Raw genomic sequence first — 26,084 nt, forward strand, 5'->3', positions numbered from 1 at the left:
GTTGTATTAAAACAAACCACAGTATTAATAAGCGAATATTCTTGAAAGAAACTGCTAGTAGTTGCTAAATATAAAGCTGCACGTTTTACTTTGTTAGGTCTAACATTTTCAAAATGGGTTTAAGATTTATAACTTAATTTTCGTTTCAATTTTATAGGAATTGTCATGTTATCATTCGTTTGTCTTGGTAAAACAGTTACAGTTGTCATAACATCAGCAGGTACATTCACTAAAGTACCTGATAGGGATTTTTGGAATCCACGTGGTAATGTTTTAATTTGTAAAAAAGGTATTCTTGGTGATACTAATCTTTCCTCTAAGTTATGCAAGTTTAATACTGGTGGGATATCTGGGAATGTCATCCCATTATAAACTGAACATGGAGGTATTTTGTCCTTACAAATATACGTGTAACATGTTTGGTATATCTCATCAGTTGTATACTTGCTAATGTTACATTCTATGAATTTTGCCCGCTTACTAATATTGTTTGTTTTTAGTAGACTTTGCTTATGCCATAGTTGATTGCAAATAGTGCAAGTGTACTCAGGACCATATCTTATTTCAGCATGGAATATACTAATTATATCATTTGTTGTTTGATCTGTATTATTCATGCTATTAAGTGCATTTTCTGTGCGTTGTGTATGTTTTCTTTTCCTATTCCTGAGATTTTGTTGATTTTGTATACTATTTGTTGTTTGAGTCTCTGAATCATTATTGGCTGTTATTGTGTTTATTATGTCAGTATTGGTAATAGCTATGTGTGAATGCAAATTAGTGTGTGTTGGTAAATGCAGTGTATTGGCTTGACTATTGCTGCTTTATATGTTTATTATAGTACTTTCTACTTGTAAGTTACTTCAAGGAATCTCTGGTAATGCATTTAGAGATATAAGTGTCTTATGGACATATATGCTTTTCATAGACTTACACTTTCCATTTTTATGGTTTTTTTGTGTCTTCTGTAATGATATTTTGCGAATTTTTTTATGTTCACTGTAGTGAACTCTAAAGTAACACTTGCTGAATTTGTAATCTTTTCTCTATCAGCTAACTTTAGGATGTATTCCATAATAAGATTAATAGAGTCCATTGGTATAGCAATACATGTTCCATTAGGATGTGGTATTTTATTTTCATTTTGGCTATGTGAATCAAATATAAAGTATGGATGTATAGTTTTAAATACAGCAATTGTATATTTACCTATACAGATTAATACACCATTTTGCGAATTTATTGTAGAAGCTAATGTCGTTATCAATTTACTATGTAAAGTTTGTGCTGATTTTGTTACTTCGTCTTTAAAGCAAGTCTTCAGCTTAATAGAATATACTATGTCATTGCTATCTATATAATTAGGTAAATTTTGAGGTTGCATACAATGTTGTTTATTAATAGAGTGCAAGTCTGTGTACAAAGCATCTCCGAGATTCATAATACATTGTAAATCTACAGTATCCCAAATATATACTGGTTTACAGTAGTTCTGTAGAATAGCAAATATACTATTTTGTAAAGACTGTGTATATTGTATACTATTTGCATTATGTGTAATTGTTTCCTGTATATGTGTGTTATTTAAATAAGCTAATTCTTGTTGTGCTTCTGTTAAAATATTTTGATGTATGTTGGTATTATGTGTGTTAGTTTGCTTGTTGTGCAATGTGCTATTGTCTATACTTTCAGAAAGCATTATGGCATTACTTTCAGTAATAGGTTTAGGTGTATGATAGCAATTACTTGAGTATGTGTTGGTATGTAAATTATTTGTTGATATTGTGTGTTGTTGTACATTTATGTGTGTGCTACTAATATGTTCTCTTTCTGTGTTGCCTTTAAGTGTTTTCTTAAGTATACTTGCATATGTGTTAGTAATAGTAGTGTCTTGTGGTATATTAGTATATTGTGTTGCAGTTATGTTTTGGCTGTTTGTTTTATGTATATCTCTAGGTGTTGTTGTTGGAGTTAAAAGTGTACTTGAATATGTAGAAGTACTAGGAGTATTATGTAAAGATAGTAATGGCTGTTTTGTATAACCAAATTGCTTACATTTAGATCGGTAAAGGATTTGTTTTGCAGTTTCTATCCGCGTTTGAAATGCCTGCGTGAAAACATTTGGACTTACTTTAGTAGAATACACATAAAGATTTTTAGGTGCTACAGCATTCTGATTTTGTTCATTAATTACCATTGCTTTTTGAAGGGACTCTTTTTTTATCGTACTAAGCTGTATTGGAGTTAATTCATAGAGTACGGAATTTATATTTGGTTTCTTAAGATAGTGTGCCAGATTTGTGATGTACTCGAAAAGTTTTTCAAATGTGAACTGTATAGTAATACATGTTCCATCTGGGTGAGGCATTCCAGTGCTATCACGACTATGTGAGTCAAAAACAAAGAATTAATTATTTGTTTTAAAAATGGATATTACATAAATTTCCATGCAAATTAAAACACCTGAGTTTAAATCAAGTGCATGTTTTAATATTGTTTGCAAATTTGGCAAAGAAGGGTCAAATTGGTGTAATATGTCTCCATAAGAAGGTTCTTTAAGCTTAAGTGAATAGATAGTCTTATTGTGTTCTATAAAGTTTGGTATCTCATCAGGATGCATAAGTTTTTGTTTATGAATTGAATGCATATCTGTATATAAAGCATCACCTAATTCCATAATGTAATGCAAGTCTTCTTTCGTCCATGTATTGGCATGTTTGGAATAGTTGTGTAAAATTGCAAATGTACTATTTGGTAAGCATTGATACCCTCTTGAATTAGCTGAAAATTTGTTATGGCCTTGATGATAATCTGCGTGTAGTATGTGCAGCATCTTTCACTAATTGTAAAAGCAATTCCTTATTGTATTACTTTTGTTATTGATCTAATTTTTGTTTTACCTATGTGTGTGTGTATATATATATATATATATATATATATATATATATATATATATATATATATATATATATATATATATATATATATATATATATATATATATTTATATATATATTATTTGAAGGTAGTAATTATTTACTTTTATGTGAAGGTAGTACCTATTTGGCTTTATGTGAAGGTAAAGCAAATATTAAGCTACTTTATTTGCAAAAATGCTTTTTAAAGAGTTTTAAAATATGGAGATATGGAGTTGATCTTTTCTGTGAAAGAGAATATTAATTATCTATTAAGAATAGATTTACATTTATCCACTATATAGTATATGTATTTGTATAAATATATATCTATATCTATATTACCTACTGGCGGTCGCCAGTAGGTAGTTATAGTTAGGATTTTTTTCAATGTTAAATCTCAAAATTCTATTTGGAATTACTTTGGCACCGGTTGACGAATCTGCCTGAAAATTTCCTGAAAATGGCCTCGTCGAGCTCCGGTCCTTCCTTGAAAGTTTGGGGGGGATACGTCAAGCGGGGGCCGAGATAAAAGGGGGGTCCCAAAACACGTTTTCCCCATGTTAATTTCCATAGGGCGGTCGATTTCACTTTTAACCCGAACGGCTGAATGGATTTCCACCAAATTTGGCAAAATTGTAGGGACTGGTAGCCCGATGTGCCTTTGCTATGTCTCAAGATATGTGCTCTAGTGGATTTTGAGTAATTTAGGTTCAAAAAAATATATATATCTATAGCAGCGCACCGGTGCGCGCACCGGGGAGCGCTCCGGGCGCGTGACGCGAGGTGCGCATGGAAAGCTGATTGGCTCTCGGGTGTCTGTAAACATTCGAAACAGTCCAGAGCGGCCGCCATCTTGTGTCTCGGTAAAATCGAGACATAAGAGGTGGCTAAAACAAAGGGGGAAATGACCATAAGGCGTCAGGGATAGACCCCTTTGACCCCCTAGGTTTGATGTGGGGGCTATAAAAGGGCCCCGCGGGGCATTTAAAATATTTTTTTTTTTCGTTTTGCGCGGGGGAAGCGCCCGGTGCGCGCACCGGGGAGCGGCCCGGGGAGCGTACTATGATGAAAAAAGGTGACAGAGTTTTTAAAAAATGAAGTTTTGATTTAGAAATTGGAGGTAGTTCTAAAAAGAACTTTTTTTTTTCTTCTTTTTGTTGTTTTATATTTTTTTTTTGTTTTTTGAACTTTTTGAACTTTTTTTGGCTTTTCAAAACAGTTTTATATTTTTTTTTGTATTTTTTTAGGGGGAGAAACAAAAAAAGGGAATTGAAACTGGCTCAACTGGAGCAAAAAAACAAAAAACCCAAAAAATTACTTCTTTTTGGGGCACTTGTGATTATCACCTGCAAGGACGATGAGCTTAATGCTTTTTTCGCCATAGGCGATAAGCTTGCCACATGCAGAACAAGTGATTTTAAAATCAGCAAATCTCGGCTGAATGCAAGGCATCACCTCGGATGTTTCTGGTTCCGATGAAGTGGGTTGGTTTCTTTGGGAGGGGGTCCTTGATGACTGGGGGAGGTTACTGGCCAGTTCCCTGAACTCTGCACAAGAGTAGTTGATTGGGTGCTTTCTGGTCATGTGCCGAATCATGGTATAGTTACCAAATGAATATTTTTTGTTTGGGTTGCCCCGTGAAAGTTCATCATTGCAGATGAGGCAAGTCACCTTGGGCGCATTCACCTTTTTTTTCCCCTCTGGGATTGAAAAAAACTCCCATACAATGTGTGGTTTGGGTTTGTATGGGGTATTTTCTTCTGGCAGCCATCTTCTTCTCCCCTCCTCCTCTTCCTCTTCCTCCTCCTCCTGTTCTTGACCACCAATATAATTTGGAGTTGGTCCTCTTGGTGGTTGTGGTGGTGGTGGTGGGGCAGATGCACCAGCTGATGCTACTACTGAAGCCATTATTTGGAGCAAAAAAGTAGAGAGAGCAACAAACAGGTCTTCCTCAGTCAAAGGACAAAGTCAGAATAAGGAAAAAAGGTGGGGTCTTTCATCATTTAGAAAAAAAAACTGTCCTGAACCAATGAGAAGTGTTATTTTCAGGTCACAAGACCAGGGGCTTCATCATTATGAAACTAAAACTGTTATGAACCAATGAAAAGTGTTATTTTCTGCTCACATGACCCGACGCGCTTACGCTACGCGCCCGGGGCGCGCCCGGGGGCGCGCCCCGGGTCGCGCAGCGTAAGCGCGTCGGATGTTTACGTTGTGCGATCGTATTCGCTCGAGTACTTCCGGGTGCGCTTACGCCGTGCGTATCACGCGGTCGCGGCTACGCGATACGTCACGATCATGTTTTCGTTTGCGATATTGGCGCTCACGGGACGCTCCCCGGAGCGCGCCCCGGGGCGCTTTTCAGAAGTACGCTTTTCGGGGCGCTCCCCGGGGCGCGCTCCGGGAGCGCTCCCCAAAAAAATTTTAAAAAAAACAAAATGGGATAATTGTAGGGACAGGTAGCCCTATTCTGAAGTGGTTTGTAAAAAAATTAACTTTAGAAAAATATGTATTGTGCTACATTGGGCTTAATATATGTTAGAGCCAAAATGTAGCCCAAATGTAGCCCAAAGTAGCCCAATGTAGCCCAAAGATGGCCACCAGAGACCAAAAAATGTAAATGTAGCCCAAATTTCAACTAGATGTAGCCCAACTGTAGCCCAATGACAGAATGTACCAGAGTGTTCTAAAGAACAACTAGAGTGCTAACAGTCTTATTTATAAAGTGAAACTTATAGTTAGGAATTAGCATTAAAAAAACCTATGAAATTCACTGAAAAAACCATAGGTTTCACACCAGTTATAGTTAGGAATTAGCATTTAAAAAACCTATGAAATTCACTGAAAAAACCATAGGTTTCACACCGGTTATAGTTAGGAATTAGCATTTAAAAAACCTATTAAATTCACTGAAAAAACCATAGGTTTCACACCAGTTATAGTTAGCTGGAAATTTTACTGATATAAAACCATTGAAATTCCCACGTTATAGTTAGTCGGACTCACTATAACTTGCGCGTGCAATGCACTGCTGATGACATCACATATTACATCACTCATGACATGGTCAGTGACATCACTCATGACATCACTGATGACACCATCCAGTGAATATGTGTCTTTCTGAAAAATAAATATTAGTGAGTTATGTTTAAATATTTAAATACATATATTAGTGTTTCACTTTGTGTATAAGTGGCTACATGTGTTGATAAGTAGCTACATGCGTATGTATATGGGTTATTTGATATTTTTATTAGTATCAGTATGAGTGTCTATATGGTTTGGTGGGGGTATTACTTAGCACATAGATGCATGAGTGACTGACTCTTTGTTTGTATGTGTTTTGAAGACAGCATATGTACAGGACTGTATGGGTGGATGAGTGTCTATATGTGTTTGTTAGTGAGTGAATGACTGTCTCACTAGTGTCTTTATCAGTAACTACATATGTTTTAATCTAGTATATATGAATATTGATGTATATAAGTGAGTATATGTGAGAGTAAGAGATTGTAAGATTTCCTGTTTAAATAAGTACGTGTTTCTATAAGTGATTGTTTAAGAGAATAAATATGTGTAATTTTCAATAGAAGTAAGGTGGAAGTGTGTGTATAACTCTATATTCAAATAAATGGTTGTTCAATAGTTTATTTGCACGTGTGAATATGTGTGTGAGTAACTTTTGGATGAATGTCGGTGTGTAACAGGATGTATAGGTGTATCTCTTCATATGATGAGTGAGTATATGTATGAGTGACTATATAGAACTGTTGGTGAATGAGTGGATGTGTATATAGATAGTGGAATTACAGAATTGCTTGTTGTAACTGATATAGGTATCTCCATTTTTTTTAAATTTCAGTTTCTATTTTTGAATATGTGTCTGAAGGGTTACTTTACACTGAGAGGAGGTCTGTCACTGTGTCACAAGGATGGTGTCATCAGTGATGTCATGAGTGATGTCACTGACCATGTCATGAGTGATGTAATATGTGATGTCATCAGCAGTGCATTGCACGCGCAAGTTATAGTGAGTCCGACTAACTATAACGTGGGAATTTCAATGGTTTTATATCAGTAAAATTTCCAGCTAACTATAACTGGTGTGAAACCTATGGTTTTTTCAGTGAATTTAATAGGTTTTTTAAAGGCTAATTCCTAACTATAACCGGTGTGAAACCTATGGTTTTTTCAGTGAATATATATATATATATATTTTTTCCTCCAAACATTCTCCCATCAGGAAAATACGTAAACGACACACCAGGAGTTTGCTGTGCTTGAAAATCTAATTGGCAGCAAAAACAAACAACGCGTTTCACCTCACGGCTTGTTCACGTTTGCTGTGAACTCCAAAACCTAGTCCTTTTACATTGTCAATTGCTTGTCATAGAAGTAGGACTATCCAAATACACCCATACGTGAAAGTATAGCTGACATATTGGAACAGAAAATACATGGTTGTATGTCAGATTCTAATTGAAAATACAATTTCAAAATCAAAAGCGGCAACAGATACACAATCATGTGCAATATGTCATTGTTTCACGCAAAAAATATATATGACGCAAAACACAATAATTCCAACCACGGACATCGTTACGTATATCAATAGTTGATGGCTCTCTGTGGTCTGTAAGCTAGATATAAAGCCTATGTCTATGAGCCACTACCCTGCAATTCTGCCCTAGTGGGCATCTCATATAATGCATGATATGAGGTGGACAAAAGTGCTGAAGGAACATGAAAAATTAATTGCATCATAAAGAATAGTAAATACATTGGAAAACTACGCCCAAGTGGGCATGGTCCGTGTGCAAGTATATATATCAACACACATTTCTACTAATGACCTCATTATTGTCCAATGTCACATAGTTCCGAAATTGAGCCCAACTGGGCAATATTGTCAAATGTCACATAGTTCCAAAATTAAGCCCAAGTGGGCATAATGTATATTGAAATGTGTTATCCACATGGTCCCAATATTAGCAGGGTGTTCTTATAAATTGAAAAGTTCTCGACATCTTATATCACATGGTTGGTTACTATCAGACTTTTTGATAATTGTCTGTTAATTTGATCCTCCTAGTGGAGTTTCTTCTGTGCCACATAAACTTATTGAGTAGCACTGACATTTCTGTGCATTACGGTTCCAATGTCCAACGTCGTAGAAACAAATTCTGTGAATTTAAAAACATAGGAAATGGTTTAAAAAAGACGACTTTAAGCTAAACAGCTAAATATTTGTAGTTTTCTACAACAGTTATTCCATATACAAGCTGGTTATACTTTACATTTCATCTCTCAAGGTGTACAGAAAGCTCCTCATGATTGTTCAAACCCTGAGGAAATGTAGTCTCGAAATCAATGATATATCTGGATTCCATTTTTCTAAGGCATGTCGTTCAATCCCCACCACGTACTCCCAGATCAACTTTGTCAAGCACCACCATTCTTAGCAAATTTTCATTTTGAAAATGATATTCAAAAAAATGCCTGGCCACAGGGTATTGCACATTGTGATTCTTAATGGCTCTGAGGTGTTGTAGCACTCTTTCTTTTGCTTTTAATGTGGTGCTTCCTATATACCACTTGTCGCAAGGGCAAATAAGTAGGTATACACAATACATGGTGTTACATGTTACATTCTTTTGTATGGAGAACACTTTCCCAGTACTGGGTACAGTTACCTCTTTACAATTAATGCTGTTGCGACATGCTTTACATGATCTGCAACACTTGGAACCTGGTGTGTCAGTGGGTTTGTTAGTACTGGTCACAGAATTCGGGCTGAGCTCATCCCTTAGGGATTTGCTCTTTCTGAATGTGACCGGAGGGTTATGGCTTATGTGTGATATTAGGTGCTGATCTGTCAACAACACATGCCAGTGTTTTCTTAGAATCTTTCTCACTTCAGTGGCCTGGCCTGAAAAGGTGGTAATGAATCTAATATTGGAGTCAGTGTTGTTAGCTCTGTTTGTATCCAAAAGATCTTTCCTTTCTTTAGTGTTTACCCTCCTCACGGCCCCTTGTATGGTCTTGTTATTGTACCCACGTTCTTTGAAACGTTTGATCATTGTTTCTTGTTCAGTTTCAAACGCCTCCCTAGTACTACAATTGCGTTTGGCCCGTGACAGTTCCCCATAGGGGATACTGTCAACGAGGTTTCTGGGGTGTGCACTCCTAGCATTGAGTAGACTATTGCCTGCTGTTATCTTCCTATACAGACTGGTGGTTATCGAGGTCTCTTTTATCTCAACACAAGAAACCTCGTTGAAAGAAAGAGTGCTACAACACCTCAGAGCCATTAAGAATCACAATGTGCAATACCCTGTGGCCAGGCATTTTTTTGAATATCATTTTCAAAATGAAAATTTGCTAAGAATGGTGGTGCTTGACAAAGTTGATCTGGGAGTACGTGGTGGGGATAGAACGACATGCCTTAGAAAAATGGAATCCAGATATATCATTGATTTCAAGACTACGTTTCCTCAGGTTTTGAACAATCATGAGGAGCTTTCTGTACACCTTGAGAGAGGAAATGTAAAGTATAACCAGCTTGTATATGGAATAACTGTTGTAGAAAACTACAAATATTTAGCTGTTTAGCTTAAAGTCGTCTTTTTTAAACCATTTCCTATGTTTTTAAATTCACAGAATTTGTTTCTACGATGTTGGACATTGGAACCGTAATGCACAGAAATGTCAGTGCTAATCAATAAGTTTATGTGGCACAGAAGAAACTCCACTAGGAGGATCGAATTAACAGACAATTATCAGAAAGTCTGATAGTAACCAACCATGTGATATAAGATGCAGCGGCGTCACTAGGGGGGTGCGGGGGGTGCGGACCGCACCGGGTGTCACCCCATCTGGGGTGACACCAATCTGGTTAGTTTCGCGCTGGCTGGCCTGGCTCGCTCGCTCTCGCTCTGCACTGCATACTGGTGTGCAGCCTGAGTCTCGGCTCAGGATCGTCCTCACCTGCTGCCAGTGCTAGTGCTGCTTTTTTTTTTATTTATACAATAGTGTGTGCAAGCCGCATCTAGCGCACACCACCATGGTGCGCAGTTGCTGATTACAAATTAAAATACTGCGTCTGCTACTACTGAGTCAGTGCAGTGAGTGTGTGCACTGCAGCCGCCACGTCATGTTTTCGTTTCGTTTTTTTCTTTTGCATTAGTGTGCCACTGCACTGCCACATTCATTTCTAACTTAGTTCATTCATTATATTTAATTTATACATGATCACAGACACACCACCATCATCTTGGATATCGCGATTTGCGAGCGCCGTCGTCTCCCTTTCACCATCAAATTTGGGACTGACTTCTTGGGTCAGGACTCCGGAGGCAGGCAGTCGGTGAGAGAGAAATATCATAATCATGTATACATTAAATATAATGAATGAACTAAGTTAGAAATGAATGTGGCAGTGCAGTGGCACACTAATGCAAAAGAAAAACCGTCAACGGTCATCTGTGTGTCCCATGGATTTTTACAGCCTGGTCTACTCTGTGGTGCGCAGCGGGCGCACAAACGAAAACATGCCCCTCTCGGGGTCTGGTGCACCTAGAGCTTTCTTCCTTGGGCAGTTACGATAGGCCTGGGGACTGCAGTAATGGTTAAATAGAAGGCCCTGTCCTGCCCGCCCTTCCAGCCTCCTAGGCTAGTCCTGACCCGAGCGTGCATGTGCTTGCAGTTGGACACGGCCGGCGCCGGCCATAGCAACCAACCAAGCTCAGCTTGATTTTGTGCTGATGCTTCACCAATACCAGCAACTTCTTGGCTGATTATCAATCGCAGCGAGGCTTTTCCATGATGGGAAAACAATTGCAAAGCCTTTCTCAATGATCACACACAAATATAATACATCTTGTCTGCTTAAGACCTCCGCAGCACTTGTCAAATTCAATTCATGTTTAGGCAGACTCCCATCTAGTGGCAATTCCATTCTGGCTCTTACAGCACAAACAAGTACGTCAGGCCTATTCCTCCCTCAAAGTGCCCCTATCTTCTAGTTACCACTCCACATCATACCATACACCAACATTTTATTAGATCCTTTACCCTCAGAATTCCAAACACCAGGTCAGACATACACTAAATGGGGACACATAGGATAATACGCACTTCCTTTTCTTACAAAGAACCAACCAAAGAATGGCTATTCCTTTGTATATAAAGTATATGAACAATCAATAACAATCACTCAATCTTCAACATGATTAGCTTACACAGTCTTGTGACATGCTGCGCTACCGCCACTTGTCTGCATATTGGTAATAATGCCTACATCAGTTATGCATGGAGAATATGTAGTCACAGACACCCAGTCACGCGACAGCCAGGGTACAGAATCGACTGGCTTCCTTCGACAAAGGATTTCCCTGCCATCCCTGAGTCTACACACTCAATGCCCAAAACATAAATGGAAAGTTTAACCATATATCACCTCCGCTAAAAAATGTCCTTGACCAGACTCGAACACAAAACCAGTCAACACAACTACATTCTTACACAATGTCCCCAAACATCCGCCTCACTAAGCTACACAGCGCAACAAACTCTCATACCTTCTCCATCTTCCATAAACAATACACACATCGCCACTAAGACACCTACACTGCACCACATATGGACCCACAATGTGCAGCCTAATACTCCAACACTCCCAGCACCCAGTCACTCTAGCTGGCCAAACCAACATGACCAAGTGTCAGGACGTCAAATGCGCTTAAGCTGTACTCAGTACTGCATCCTCTGGAAACTTTACAAGAAAAAGTTGAGACGATCTCTAAACACAAAGATGACCTCCTCTAGTAGATGCATACTAAAAAATTGACACAACACAACAATCAAACACTAGAACAGTCCAGCAATACAACAATTGACACCAGACCATGTCAGCAGATTAGGAAATACTTACCTCCAACTTACTAGAGCTACATCAAACATTACCATTCAAATGCAAAACGGATTAGCTCCATTTTATTCAAGCTGAATAAAATGCATCACAAAACATGCATGATTCATTGCTCAAGGCAGGGAGCAGGCCTTTCCTTGAACTCGTCACTTGCAGGTGGTTCACTTCACAGTTCTCTTCATACGTATACTATGAAGTGAACTGCTTTGGCTGAAATATGCCTGCTTTGCTGGCCGGTCTTCATCCTGCTGCCTTATTGTCCATCCTGGCAGCTTTTATTCTTAGTTCTTAACTTCTTACCATCTTTTACCTCCGACCTTGTTGAATAAAATTTTTCTTCTATGGCCTTTGTAAATATAGGAACTAAATTACGTTACTAAGGATTCTGTATGTTCCCGTTATTTGCCATCTGTTGTGTCCACTGGCGGACTCGGAGCGGAGGAGGTCCATGCGGTAAGTCGTGAGGGGGTGACACCATGAGTTGCCCGCACCGGGTGACACCAACCCTAGTGACGCCACTGATAAGATGTCGATAACTTTTCAATTTTAAGAACACCCTGCTAATATTGGGACCATGTGGATAACACATTTCAATATACATTATGCCCACTTGGGCTTAATTTTGGAACTATGTGACATTTGACAATAATGCCCAGTTGGGCTCAATTTCGGAACTATGTGACATTGGACAATAAGGAGGTCATTAGTAGAAATGTGTGTTGATATATATACTTGTACACGGACCATGCCCACTTGGGCGTAGTTTTCCAATGTTTTTACTATTCTTTATGATGCAATGAATTTTTCACGTTCCTTCAGCACTTTTGTCCACCTCATATCATGCATTATATGAGATGCCCACTAGGGCAGAATTGCAGGGTAGTGGCTCATAGACATAGGCTTTATATCATGATTGTGTATCTGTTGCCGCTTTTGATTTTGAAATTGTATTTTCAATTAGAATCTGACATACAACCATGTCTTTTCTGTTCCAATATGTCAGCTATACTTTCACGTATGGGTGTATTTGGATAGTCCTACTTCTATGACAAGCAATTGACAATGTAAAAGGACTAGGTTTTGGAGTTCACAGCAAACGTGAACAAGCCGTGAGGTGAAACGCGTTGTTTGTTTTTGCTGCCAATTAAATTTTCAAGCACAGCAAACTCCTGGTGTGTCGTTTACGTATTTTCCTGATGGGAGAATGTTTGGAGAAAGAGATTGGGCTTCCGGAACCCTAGAAACGACCCACTCGTGAGCGGGTACTGGCTTTCACCGGGAATCTGTGTTTTATATATATATATATATATATATATACACACACATATAGTTATTTATTTACATTTTTTAGGTTAGTATATTTGAAGTTAAATAAACATATTTTTGTTTTATGTATTATATAAATATCTATATCTATATCTATCTATCTATCTATCTATCTATCTATCTATCTATCTATCTATATATATATAGATAGATATATTGAGGAGTTCTATTTGTTCTGATATATATATATACCCTTCTGATATTGTGATTATGTTTTTTACGATTTAGGCTGTCAATAAAATAAAGGTACTTTGTCCTAGCGAGTGTTGGATAAAGAATTAGCAATGCCTAATAATAATGAAACAATTGTCAACGTTGGAATATATATATATATATATATATATATATATATATATATATATATATATATATATATATATATATATATATATATATATATATATATATATATATATATATAAAGTGTTGATATGGTTCTTTTTCTAACTATTTCTGTACTTACAGGTGGATATATACAAAAAATAGATACTCCTATCTTGGTGATGTTTTCACTGATGATGTTCTGACAAACAATGTTTCAAGTCTGATTTCCAATATATGAGTGGCAACCTAGTAAAGATTGAAAAGAAGCCTTATAAATGAGTTCACATAATGTTTTTAAAAAATTGATTTATGCTCTTACAAAAGTGTCTGTATGTTCTTAAATAACTTCCTATCTAAAAGTATTTAGCAAAGTATTTTAATTAATGCATTTGTAGTAATGAAACCTGTATTTGGGTAGGTTTTAAAGAATAATGTAGCATATATTGTAGGTTGATAAGTGTGTATGATACATTGTGTGTAGAGAGTGTGTGTGTAAAGAGTGCATGTGTAGAGTGCAAGAAGGTGAGAGAGGGCAAGATAGAAAGTGAAGATAGGTGAGAGAGAGGGCAAGAGGGAGAGACACGGAGATTGAGAGCAAGAGAATAAGTGATAGAGATGGAATTTAAGAGAGATGGTGGAGGAAGGGAGAAGGAAAGAATGAGAGAGAGGACAGGAGGGAGAGTGAGGGCAGGATGGAGGGGGTGGGTGTGTAGGAGTAGGAGAGAGAAGTCAGAAAGGAAGGGGAGGGATGTAGATTGAGGAAAGAAGGGAAGGCCAAAGAGAGGATGGGCAGGAAGGAGGGGGGAGGGCAGGAGACAGCGGCAGAAGAGAGAGGAAGAGCAAGAGAGGCCGAGAGAGGGTAGATGATGAGTGCAGAAGAAAGAGGGGGCAAGAAAGAGAGGGAGGGCATAAGTAAGAGAGCAGAATAGAGTGGGAGAGAGATAAAGGGAGGGAGTGAGGAGGAGGGATGTAGGGCAAGAAAGAGAGAGGGTAGAAGGGAGAGAGGGGGCAGGTATTAGTGTAGTAATGTAGACAAAAAAAGGAATAAAAAAGTTGTGAAAAAGTTGACAGTGCCTCACGTAAGCAACACCATTGGAGTTTGCAGATTTGTTCTCATCACATAAGGAACACCATTGGAGTTTGCAGATTTGTTCTCATCTGCACTCGCTTTCTCATCATAAGCACTGGTCAACTTATAGCCTCTACACATGCCCTCTTAAACATGCACTATTTGCACTTGATCTCTCTGTACTTGCCTTCTCCGGAAAACACCCTCTTTGCACACGCCCTCTTTACTCATGCCTTCTCTTCACTTGCTCTTTCTACACATGGACCTGTGCAGAGAGATCATATGGAGAGAGGCATGTGCAGAGAGGCCATGTGTAGAGAAGGCTGTGTGCAATGATAGCGCATGTCGAGAGGGCATATGCAAAGAGGAGAGGACAGGATACAGAGGTAGTGTAGGAATGAGAAAGTGCAAGAATTAGTGGGAGGGCAGAAAAGAGTGGGAGAGCAAGAGAGAGGGCAGAAATAAAAGGGAGGGCATTAAAGAGGGCAGGAGTAAGAAAGAAGAAAGGTCAAAAGGAAGCGAGAGCAGGATAGAGAGGGAGGGCATGAAGGAGTGTGAGGGCATGAGGGAAGGTAGGAGGGTGTGAGAAAGGCAGAAAGGAGAGGGTGGCATGTAAGAGGGAGTGCGGGAAGGAGAAGGAGGACTAGAGGAGGAGAGAGAGATGGAGGACAAGAAGGTGAAGGAGCAGAAGAGAGAGGTGGAAAGGGAGAGCAGTAGAAACTACGACGGCAGAAGAGAGGGATAACAGAAGAGAGAAGGGCAGAGGTAATAGAATGAGAGAAGGCAGAAGAGATAGGGAGGCCAGGAAAGAAAAATAGAGCAGGAAGGAGGGCAGAAGCGAGAGAGTGTGAAAAGAAAAGATAAGGAGTGCAGGATAGAGAGTGAGGAGAAAATGGGGATGTAGATGGAGAGTGAAAGGCAGGAGTGTGAGATGTAGAGGGAGGGCGAAAGGAATAGAGATTGAAACCAAGGAGAGAGAAATAAGAGATTGAGGACAATAAAGTGAAAGAGAGCAGAAGAGAGGTGGAAAGGGAGAGAGTGGGAAAGGGAGGGAGTGAGAAGGAAGGATGTAGGGCAAGAAAGAGAGAGGGTAGAAGGGAGAGAGGAGGCAGGTATTAGTGTAGTAATGTAGACAAAAAAAAGTGAAAAAAAAGTTGTGAAAAAGTTGACAGTGCCTCACGTAAGCAACACCATTGGAGTTTGCAGATTTGTTCTCATCACATAAGGAACACCATTGGAGTTAGCAGATTTGTTCTCACCTGCACTCACTTTCTCATCATAAGCACTGGTCAACTTATAGCCTCTACACATGCCCTCTTAAACATGCACTATTTGCACTTGATCTCTCTGTACTTGCCCTCTCCTGAAAACACCCTCTCTGCACACGCCCTCTTTACTCATGCCTTCTCTTCACTTGCCCTTTCTACACATGGACCTGTGCAGAGAGATCATATGGAGAGAGGCATGTGCAGAGAGGCCATGTGTAGAGAAGGCTGTGTGCAATGATAGCGCATGTCGAGAGGGCATATGCAAAGAGGAGAGGACAGGATACAGAGGTAGTGTAGGAATGAGAAAGTGCAAGAATTAGTGGGAGGGCAGAAAAGAGTGGGAGAGCAAGAGAGAGGGCAGAAATAAAAGGGAGGGCATTAAAGAGGGCAGGAGTAAGAAAGAAGAAAGGTCAAAAGGAAGCGAGAGCAGGATAGAGAGGGAGGGCATGAAGGAGTGTGAGGGCATGAGGGAAGGTAGGAGGGTGTGAGAAAGGCAGAAAGGAGAGGGCGGCATGTAAGAGGGAGTGCGGGAAGGAGAAGGAGGACTAGAGGAGGAGAGAGAGATGGAGGACAAGAAGGTGAAGGAGCAGAAGAGAGAGGTGGAAAGGGAGAGCAGTAGAAACTAAGACGGCAGAAGAGAGGGATAACAGAAGAGAGAAGGGCAGAGGTAATAGAATGAGAGAAGGCAGAAGAGATAGGGAGGCCAGGAAAGAAAAATAGAGCAGGAAGGAGGGCAGAAGCGAGAGAGTGTGAAAAGAAAAGATAAGGAGTGCAGGATAGAGAGTGAGGAGAAAATGGGGATGTAGATGGAGAGTGAAAGGCAGGAGTGTGAGATGTAGAGGGAGGGCGAAAGGAAGAGAGATTGAAACCAAGGAGAGAGAAATAAGAGATTGAGGACAATAAAGTGAAAGAGAGCAGAAGAGAGGTGGAAAGGGAGAGAGTGGGAAAGGGAGGGAGTGAGAAGGAAGGATGTAGGGCAAGAAAGAGAGAGGGTAGAAGGGAGAGAGGAGGCAGGTATTAGTGTAGTAATGTAGACAAAAAAAAGTGAAAAAAAAGTTGTGAAAAAGTTGACAGTGCCTCACGTAAGCAACACCATTGGAGTTTGCAGATTTGTTCTCATCACATAAGGAACACCATTGGAGTTAGCAGATTTGTTCTCACCTGCACTCACTTTCTCATCATAAGCACTGGTCAACTTATAGCCTCTACACATGCCCTCTTAAACATGCACTATTTGCACTTGATCTCTCTGTACTTGAGCTCTCCTGAAAACACCCTCTCTGCACACGCCCTCTTTACTCATGCCTTCTCTTCACTTGCCCTTTCTACACATGGACCTGTGCAGAGAGATCATATGGAGAGAGGCATGTGCAGAGAGGCCATGTGTAGAGAGGCTGTGTGCAGTGATGGCACATGTCGAGAGGGCATATGCAAAAAGGAGAGGACAGGATACAGAGGTAGTGTAGGAATGAGAAAGTGCAAGAATTAGTGGGAGGGCAGAAAAGAGTGGGAGAGCAAGAGAGAGGGCAGAAATAAAAGGGAGGGCATTAAAGAGGGCAGGAGTAAGAAAGAAGAAAGGTCAAAAGGAAGCGAGTGCAGGATAGAGAGGGAGGGCATGAAGGAGTGTGAGGGCATGAGGGAAGGTAGGAGGGTGTGAGAAAGGCAGAAAGGAGAGGGTGGCATGTAAGAGGGAGTGCGGGAAGGAGAAGGAGGACTAGAGGAGGAGAGAGAGATGGAGGACAAGAAGGTGAAAGAGCAGTAGAGAGAGGTGGAAAGGGAGGGCAGTAGAAACTAAGAAGGCAGAAGAGAGGGATAACAGAAGAGAGAAGGGCAGAGGTAATAGAATGAGAGAAGGCAGAAGAGATAGGGAGGCCAGGAAAGAAGAACAGAGCAGAAAGGAGGGCAGAAGCGAGAGAGTGTGAAAAGAAAAGATAAGGAGTGCAGGATAGAGAGTGAGGAGAAAATGGGGATGTAGATGGAGAGTGAAAGGCAGGAGTGTGAGATGTAGAGGGAGGGCGAAAGGAAGAGAGATTGAAACCAAGGAGAGAGAAATAAGAGATTGAGGAAGAGGTCAAAATGAAGTGAGTGCAGGATAGCAGGAGTGTGAGAGATGTAGAGGAAGGGCAAAAGGAAGAGAGATTGAAACAGTAAGGACAGAGAACAAGAGAGAGATGGAGGATAAGAAGGTGAAAGAGCATAAGAGAGGTGGAAAGGGAGGGCAGGAGGGAGTAAGAAGAGATATAGATGGCAGAAGAGAGAGAGCAAGAGGGAGGGCAGAGGAAATAGAGTGAGAGAAGGCTGAAGGGATAAGAAGAACAAAAAAGAAGAAGAGAGCAGTAAAGAGGGCAGGAGCAAGAGAGAGAGAAAAAAAAGGTAAGCAGTGCAGGATAGAGAGTGATGAGAATATGGGGGGTAGATGGAGAGTGAAGGCATGAGTGTGAGAGATGTAGAGGGAGCGTAATATAAGGAGGGAGATGGAGACTGAAGGCAAGAAGGAGAAGAAAGTAGAAAGGCTAAAGGAGAGAGGAGAGCCTGAGAGAGAGAGTGAAGATAGGAGAGACAGAGGGATGAGGTAGAAAGATTGTAGGATGGAAGTGAGGAGAAAATATGGAGGTAGATGTAGAGTGAAGCCAGGAGTGAGAGAGATATAGAGGGAGGTCAAAAGGAAGAGAGATTGAAAGGGAGGGGATATGAAGAAAGGAGTGCAGGAAGGAGGGCAAGAGCATGAAAAGAAAAGATAAAGAGTGAAGGATAGAAAGTGAGGAGAAAAAGGGGAGGTAGATGTAGAGTGAAGCCAGGAGTGTGAGAGATATAGAAAGAGGTCAAAAGGAAGAGAGATTGAAAGGGAGGGCAAAAAGAAGACAGATTGAAACAGAAAGGAGAGAACAAGAGAGATGGAGGAAAAAAACAGAAGAGAGAGCTGGAAAGGGAGGGCAGGAGGGAGTAAGAAGGCAGAAGGGAGGGATGGCAGAAGAGAGAAAGAAGGAGGGCAGAAGGAATAGAGTGAAAGAAAGCAGAAGGGATGGGGCGACATGAAAAAAGGAGAGCAGGCAGGAGCAAGAGTGTGAAAAGGAAAGATAGAGTGCAGGATAGAGAGTGAAGAGAAAATGTGGAGGTAGATGGAGAGTGAAGGCAAGAGTGTGAGAGATGTAGTGAACAAAGTGTTTGTTACATGTTTTGCTTACCTTTAGGCTTGTCATCTCTCCTTCTAAATGCGACCTTACTAGTGAAGACCTCACTCACAAACAATACTGTAAGTTAGCATCACAAGTGAAAGTTTGTGTGCAACTATGCAGTAAAGAATGCCTAGGACAGACAGCAAGTAATACAAAGAAGAATGCGTAAAGTAAACAAACATTTGTTATTATAAACGTACCGTGTTCACTGAACGAAGTTTTAAGATGTGTAGGTGATGGTGCAGCTGTATCAAATGGTTTAAGGTTTTTTTGCTCCTGTGTAAATAAATGATAGTGTTAGGAAAAGATAACAAGCGCAAGCAAAAGAAGCAATATATTTTTTATGAATACTGCGCTCAGAAACATCATATTAAGACAATGGCCTGTAAAGAAAAGCTGAGCAAAGAGAAGTTAAACGAGAAGTCGAGGTAAATGCATAGAACCTTCACCTTCAGAAGAACGACGATCCACCACCACCAGCAACAGGTTGCTCGAAGAAGCTGGATCAAGATCACAGCCGACCAGCTCGCCGCTTCCCTGAGCCAGCACCCTCCCGCCAGCTCTGCGAACCCCAGCCAGGCCGCCGACAACCTCACGAAGTGGATCAGCAACTGCGCGGACGAACTCGCCCCACTGAGGACCCCGCCCAGCAGACCCGGCAGCAAGAAGGCCCCATGGTTCACCGACGAACTCAAGAGCTCCAAGAAGAACTGCCGAGCCCTCGAGAAATCCTGGAGAAGGGAACCAACACCGGACAACATGACCGCCCTCAAGCTTGCCACCCGGACGCACCACCAACTGATCCGCGCCACCAAGAGAACTGCATTCAAGGACCGACTAGACAACAACGCACACAACTGCAAGGAACTCTTCAACATCGTGAAAGAGCTCACCAACCCCAACGCCGGAAACAACAACATCACCCCATCGCAAGACCTCTGCAATTCCCTCGCCTCCTACTTCCACAACAAGATCGCGGACATTCACAACAGCTTCAGCACTCAACCGACGCACGCCACGACCGAACCACTGCCCCCCACCACCACACTCCGCACCTGGACTCCGATCAGCAACGAAGACACCGTCCGCACGATGAACTCCATCCACTCCGGATCTCCTACCGACCCCTGCCCTCACCACGTCTTCAACAAGGTCGACGCTGTCATCGCACCCCACCTGCGGGACATCATCAACACCTCCTTTGACACCGCCACCTTCCCGGAGAGCTGGAAGCACGCCGAACTCAGCGCCCTACTCAAGAAACCTACAGCGGACCCCACCGAACTCAAGAATTACCGCCCCATCTCGCTCCTCCCGTTCCCAGCCAAAGTCATCGAGAAGACCGTCAACAAGCAGCTGGCCGCCTTCTTCGAGACAAATGGATCCCTCGACCCCTCACAGTCTGGCTTCCGAGCCAACCACAGCACCGAGACCGCCCTCATCGCTGCCACCGATGACATCTGAGCCCTGATGGACAACGGAGAAACAGTGGCCTTGATCCTCCTAGACCTCTCCGCGGCATTCGACACTGTTTGCCACCGCACCCTAGTGCAGCGCCTCAGCAACGTCGGGATCCAGGAGAAGGCACTGGAATGGATCATCTCCTTCCTCGACGGAAGAACACAGAGAGTCCGTCTACCACCGTACAAGTCAGAGGCCACCGAAGTCATCTGCGGCGTCCCTCAAGGATCCTCGCTGAGCTCCACCCTCTTCAACGTCTACATGAGCCCCCTCGCGGCCATCGCACGCCAACACAACCTCAACATCATCTCCTACGCTGACGACACCCAGCTGATCCTCTCCTTGACCAACGATCCCGCCGCCGCCAGAGCCAACCTTCACAAAGGGATGAAAGACGTAGCCGAGTGGATGACGACCAGCCGCCTGAAACTGAACTCAGATAAGACGGAAGTCCTCATCCTGGGTTCCTCGCCCTCCGCCTGGGACGACTCCTGGTGGCCCCCCGCCCTGGGCACCGCACCCAAACCGACAGACCACGCACACAACCTGGGCTTCATCTTGGACTCCTCCCTCACCATGACCAGACAAGTCAATGCCGTCTCCTCGTCATGCTTCAACATCCTGCGCATGCTACGGAAGATCTTCCGGTGGATCCCCACCGAGACCAGGAAGACGGTCACCCAGGCCCTCGTCACCAGCCGACTGGACTACGGCAACGCCCTCTACGCCGGAACCACCGCCAAGCTCCAGAAGAGACTCCAGCGGATACAGAACGCCTCAGCCAGACTCATCCTCGACATCCCACGACACAGCCACATCTCCAGACATCTGAAAGACCTGCATTGGCTCCCCGTCAACAAAATAATCACCTTCCGCCTCCTCACCCAGGCACACAAAGCCCTACACGATCAAGGCCCGAGCTACCTCAACAACCGCATCAACTTCTACGCTCCCAAACGTCATCTCCGATCAGCCAGCCACGCCCTCGCCGCCGTCCCCCGCATCCGAAGAACGACAACAGGAGGAAGGTCCTTCTCCTACCTGGCCGCCAAGACCTGGAACTCCCTCCCGACCGATCTGCGCCTGACCCAAGACCACCTCTCCTTCAGGAAGAAGCTCAAGACCTGGCTATTCGAGCAGTAGCAGCACCCCCCCCCCCAAGCGCCTTGAGACCCTCCGGGTAAGTAGTGTGCTCTATAAATGTCTGTGATTGATTGATTGATTGATAGAACTCTGTGCACATAAGTAGCGCATAGAGTTTACTTGTGAGGAGCGTCCAAGTTTGTATTATATCACATGCAACTAATAGTTACTATGAGATCGTAAAAGTGTGCGGGAGCCACATTCCTGTGCCACTCTTAGATTTTACAAGATGTCACTGTGCTAATTCCCTGCTTCACGTTAGTTAGTATGTGTGTGTGTAAAGATATCGAAAAGTGCACATGCATGTAAATCGTGAAGGTAAAACACGCAATGTTCAAAACAAATGTCTGTAACTACATTTTGCGCGCAATGTTTCTAATTTTGTAGTGACGTGCGTGGAATGTTGAAGACTCTCTAAAGCTTACATGCAATAAATTGTTACTATATAACTACACGTAAGTAGCGCTAGTAAAAACAAATTAATTTTGAGTCAAGTCTGCGCTCAGAAACAACATATAAACACAATGGCCTGTAAATCAAACATGAGCAAACAAAGTAAAACAAACGCGACATAAATGCATATAACTTTGTGCACGTTAATAGCGCTGCTAAAAATAAAATACTTCTTAGTGAAGTATACAATAAGAAACAACATCTTAACACAATCATCTGTAAATTAAACATAAGCAAAGCGAAGGAAAAACAAAAGTGGACATAAATGCCTATAACTTTGTGCACGTAAGTAGCACTGCTAAAAATAATTAATTCTCAGTGAAGTCTGCGCTACGAAACAATATATTAACACAATGGTCTGTAAAAGAAACATGTGCAAAGAGACGGTAAAACAAAAGCGGACATAAATGCATAGAACTTTGTGCTCGTAAGTAACGTTGCTAAAAATAAATAATTCTTAGTGAAGTCTACGCTAAGAAACAACATATTATCAAATAATTCTTAGTGAAGTCTACGCTAAGAAACAACATATTATATCACATGCAACTAATAGTTACTATGAGATCGTAAAAGTGTGCGGGAGCCACATTCCTGTGCTACTCTTAGATTTTACAAGATGTCACTGTGCTAATTCCCTGCTTCACGTTAGTTAGTATGTGTGTGTGTAAAGATATCGAAAAGTGGACATGCATGTAAATCGTGAAGGTAAAACCCGCAATGTTCAAAACAAATGTCTGTAACTACATTTTGCGCGCAATGTATCTAATTTTGTAGTGACGTGTGTGGAATGTTGAAGACTCTCTAAAGCTTACATGCAATAAATTCTTACTATATAACTACACGTAAGTAGCGCTAGTAAAAACAAATTAATTTTGAGTCAAGTCTGCGCTCAGAAACAACATATAAACACAATGGCCTGTAAATCAAACATGAGCAAACAAAGTAAAACAAATGCGACATAAATGCATTTAACTTTGTGCACGTTAGTAGCGCTGTCAAAAATAAAATACTTCTTAGTGAAGTATACGATAAGAAACAACATCTTAACACAATCATCTGTAAATTAAACATAAGCAAAGCGAAGGAAAAACAAAAGTGGACATAAATGCCTAGAACTTTGTGCACGTAAGTAGCACTGCTAAAAATAATTAATTCTCAGTGAAGTCTGCGCTACGAAACAATATATTAACACAATGGTCTATAAAAGAAACATGTGCAAAGAGACGGTAAAACAAAAGCAGACATAAATGCATAGAACTTTGTGCTCGTAAGTAACGTTGCTAAAAATAAATAATTCTTAGGGAAGTCTACGCTAAGAAACAACATATTATCAAATAATTCTTAGTGAAGTCTACGCTTAGAAACAACATATTAACACAATGGTATTGAAATTAAACATGGGCAAAGAGAAGGATAAAACAAAAGCCGAAAAAAATCCAAACACGCTATTGCAAGAGGCGTTTTTTTTAAAGCTAGACTAAGTTACTTACTGTTTTCCCAGAAAAGCTTTAGTCCGCTGGCTCGAAGTATACCTGCTGGGCTCGCTCCAAGAAATGATTCCGACGGTTGCCTTACTTCTTTAAATACTGTAAAAAGAAAAACTAACAGTTACTTAATTAAATAACAAAAGCGGTCAACTCTTTGTACTAAAGAACAGAATGTAGGTGTGATGTTGCTGCGGATGTCCCTGTCTCGCCGTATGTAAATTGCAGATAGGAGGCTGCCTGTAAGAATGAAAGGACTGTGGATGTTGTGGCTTGTTAGAATTGTTAGCAGCGATGTGCGACATCAGCCTATCTTGAATAACAAAGCATGGTGTCCGACAAGTTGGAGCCATGTCCCTTATGGTCTGCAAAAATAGGAAAAAAAAAGAACGTGCTGCTGAGTGGAATTGTAGAAATTTACAACAAAAACACGAGTTTACAAAATGTAACATTTTTGCTTCTTAGAAAGTACACAACATGCGCAATCTGTATAAAGTAAACATAAAAGTACACTAAAGTATGAAAACTACCAAAATCGTTTACCCGACTTTACACAGCATCCATAGTTACCATGCGACACGATGAACACGATCCTGAAAAGAGGTGCATCTTCATTCCTACAGTTTATAAACCAAAAAAAGAATACAAAATACCTTACTTGAGGACACTTGCACCACGGGCAAAGCGCCAAAAAGAAACAGTAGCTCACATGAAACGGGCAAACCTAGAAATAGATAAACATACAAAGTGAAAAGAAAACGTACAAAGCGGGTCAACGGAGCTCACAAGTAACAGGCAAACTTAGAAAAAACCAGGAAAGAGACATTAAGAGCGAAAAGGAGCAAATACTTAACTTTTACAATGCCTAAAGCAAGCGTTTCCTAAACACCTAAAAAAGACAAGATGTCTTACATGCAATTCCTGGCACCACCGCCAAAGCGTCCAACCCAAAAACAAAATGGCTTACCTGCGCCGGGCCTTGCACCTCTGCCAAAGCGCCTAACACAGGCAAACCTACAAATGAAACAGACAAAAGATTAGAAGCGAAAAGGAAGAAATAGTTTACGTGCAAACGGCCTAAAGCAAGCATTTTGGAAACACCCCAAAAAGACAAAATGGCTTACCTGCCGGTCGTTGCACCACGAGCAAAACTAAAAGTCGCATAACATCTCACACGACAGGTAAACTTACAAGTCAAAACACATTTATAAACAAAATGCTGCTTACCTGATCGCGTCGTGGAATAGCTTACCGGAGAAGCGTGCCCCACCCAGAACGTAACATGAAGAGCACTTTCGTCAAAAAAGCAATTTAAATTACTGATCCAAAGAAATGTCATCCCCCCCCCACACACACACACACAAAAATAACATAACAGCTCACACGACAGGTAAACTTACAAAGTGAAAACACATTTATAAACAAAATGCTCCTTACCTGATCGCTTCGTGGAATAGCTTACCGGAGAAGCGTGCCCCACCCAGAACGTAACATGAAGAGCACTTTCGTCAAAAAAGCAATTTAAAATACCGATCCAAAGAAATGTCACCCCCCCCCACAAAAATAACATAACAGTTCGCCCGACAGGTAAACTTACAAAGTGAAAGCACATTTGTAAACAAAATGCTCCTTACCTGATTGCTTCCTGATCGCTTCGTGGGAACTCGGAGCCAAAGCTTACCGGTACAACGGAACTCACGAGCCAAAGCACATAACAGCTCACACGACACTGCCGAACCTAGAAAGGAAACAGAAAAAATACATTAAGAACTAAAACGGCAACATAGGTAAACGTACAAAGTGGAAACACATTTATAAACAAAATGCTCCTTACCTGATCGCGTCGTGGACTAGCTTACCGGAGAAGCGCGCCCCACCCAGAACGTAACATGAAGAGCACTTTCGACAAAAAAGCAATTTAAAATACCGATCCAAAGAAATGTCCTCCCCCCCCCACACACACAAAAATAACATAACAGCTCACACGAAAGGGAAACTTACAAAGTGAAAGCACATTTGTAAACAAAATGCTCCTTACCTGATTGCTTCCTGATCGCTTTGTGGGAACTCGTAGCCAAAGCTTACCGGTACAACGGAACTCACGAGCCAAAGCACATAACAGCTCACACGACACTGCCGAACCTAGAAAGGAAACAGAAAATATACATTAAGAGCTAAAACGGGAAAATACGTAAACTTAAAAAGGGAAAACACACAAGCTAAAGAACATAACAGCTCACACGACACTGCCGAACCTACAAAGGAAACAGACAAAAATACATTAAGAGCTAAAACGGGAAAATACGTAAACTTACAAAGGGAAAACACACGAGCTAAAGAACATAACAGCTCACACGACACTGCTGAACCTAGAATGGAAACAGAAAAAATACATTAAGAGCTAAAACGGCAACATAGGTAAACGTACAAAGTGGAAACACATTTATAAACAAAATGCTCCTTACCTGATCGCGTCGTGGACTAGCTTACCGGAGAAGCGCGCCCCACCCAGAACGTAACATGAAGAGCA

At 41.3% G+C, this 26,084-nt stretch overlaps 1 long non-coding RNA gene across 1 annotated transcript; it reads left to right on the forward strand.

Annotated features, from left to right (window-relative positions):
* The first annotated feature begins 17,550 nt into the window (after positions 1-17,550).
* LOC147683609 (uncharacterized) lies at positions 17,551-24,735 on the forward strand. The gene is made up of 3 exons (XR_015301052.1): positions 17,551-18,173; positions 23,802-24,010; positions 24,370-24,735. It is a non-coding gene; the product is annotated as an uncharacterized LOC147683609 (long non-coding RNA).
* The last annotated feature ends 1,349 nt before the right edge of the window (positions 24,736-26,084 follow it).

The sequence above is a fragment of the Lissotriton vulgaris genome, chromosome 11, assembly GCF_964263255.1.
Source record: "Lissotriton vulgaris chromosome 11, aLisVul1.2, whole genome shotgun sequence".
Lineage (NCBI taxonomy): Eukaryota > Metazoa > Chordata > Amphibia > Caudata > Salamandridae > Lissotriton > Lissotriton vulgaris.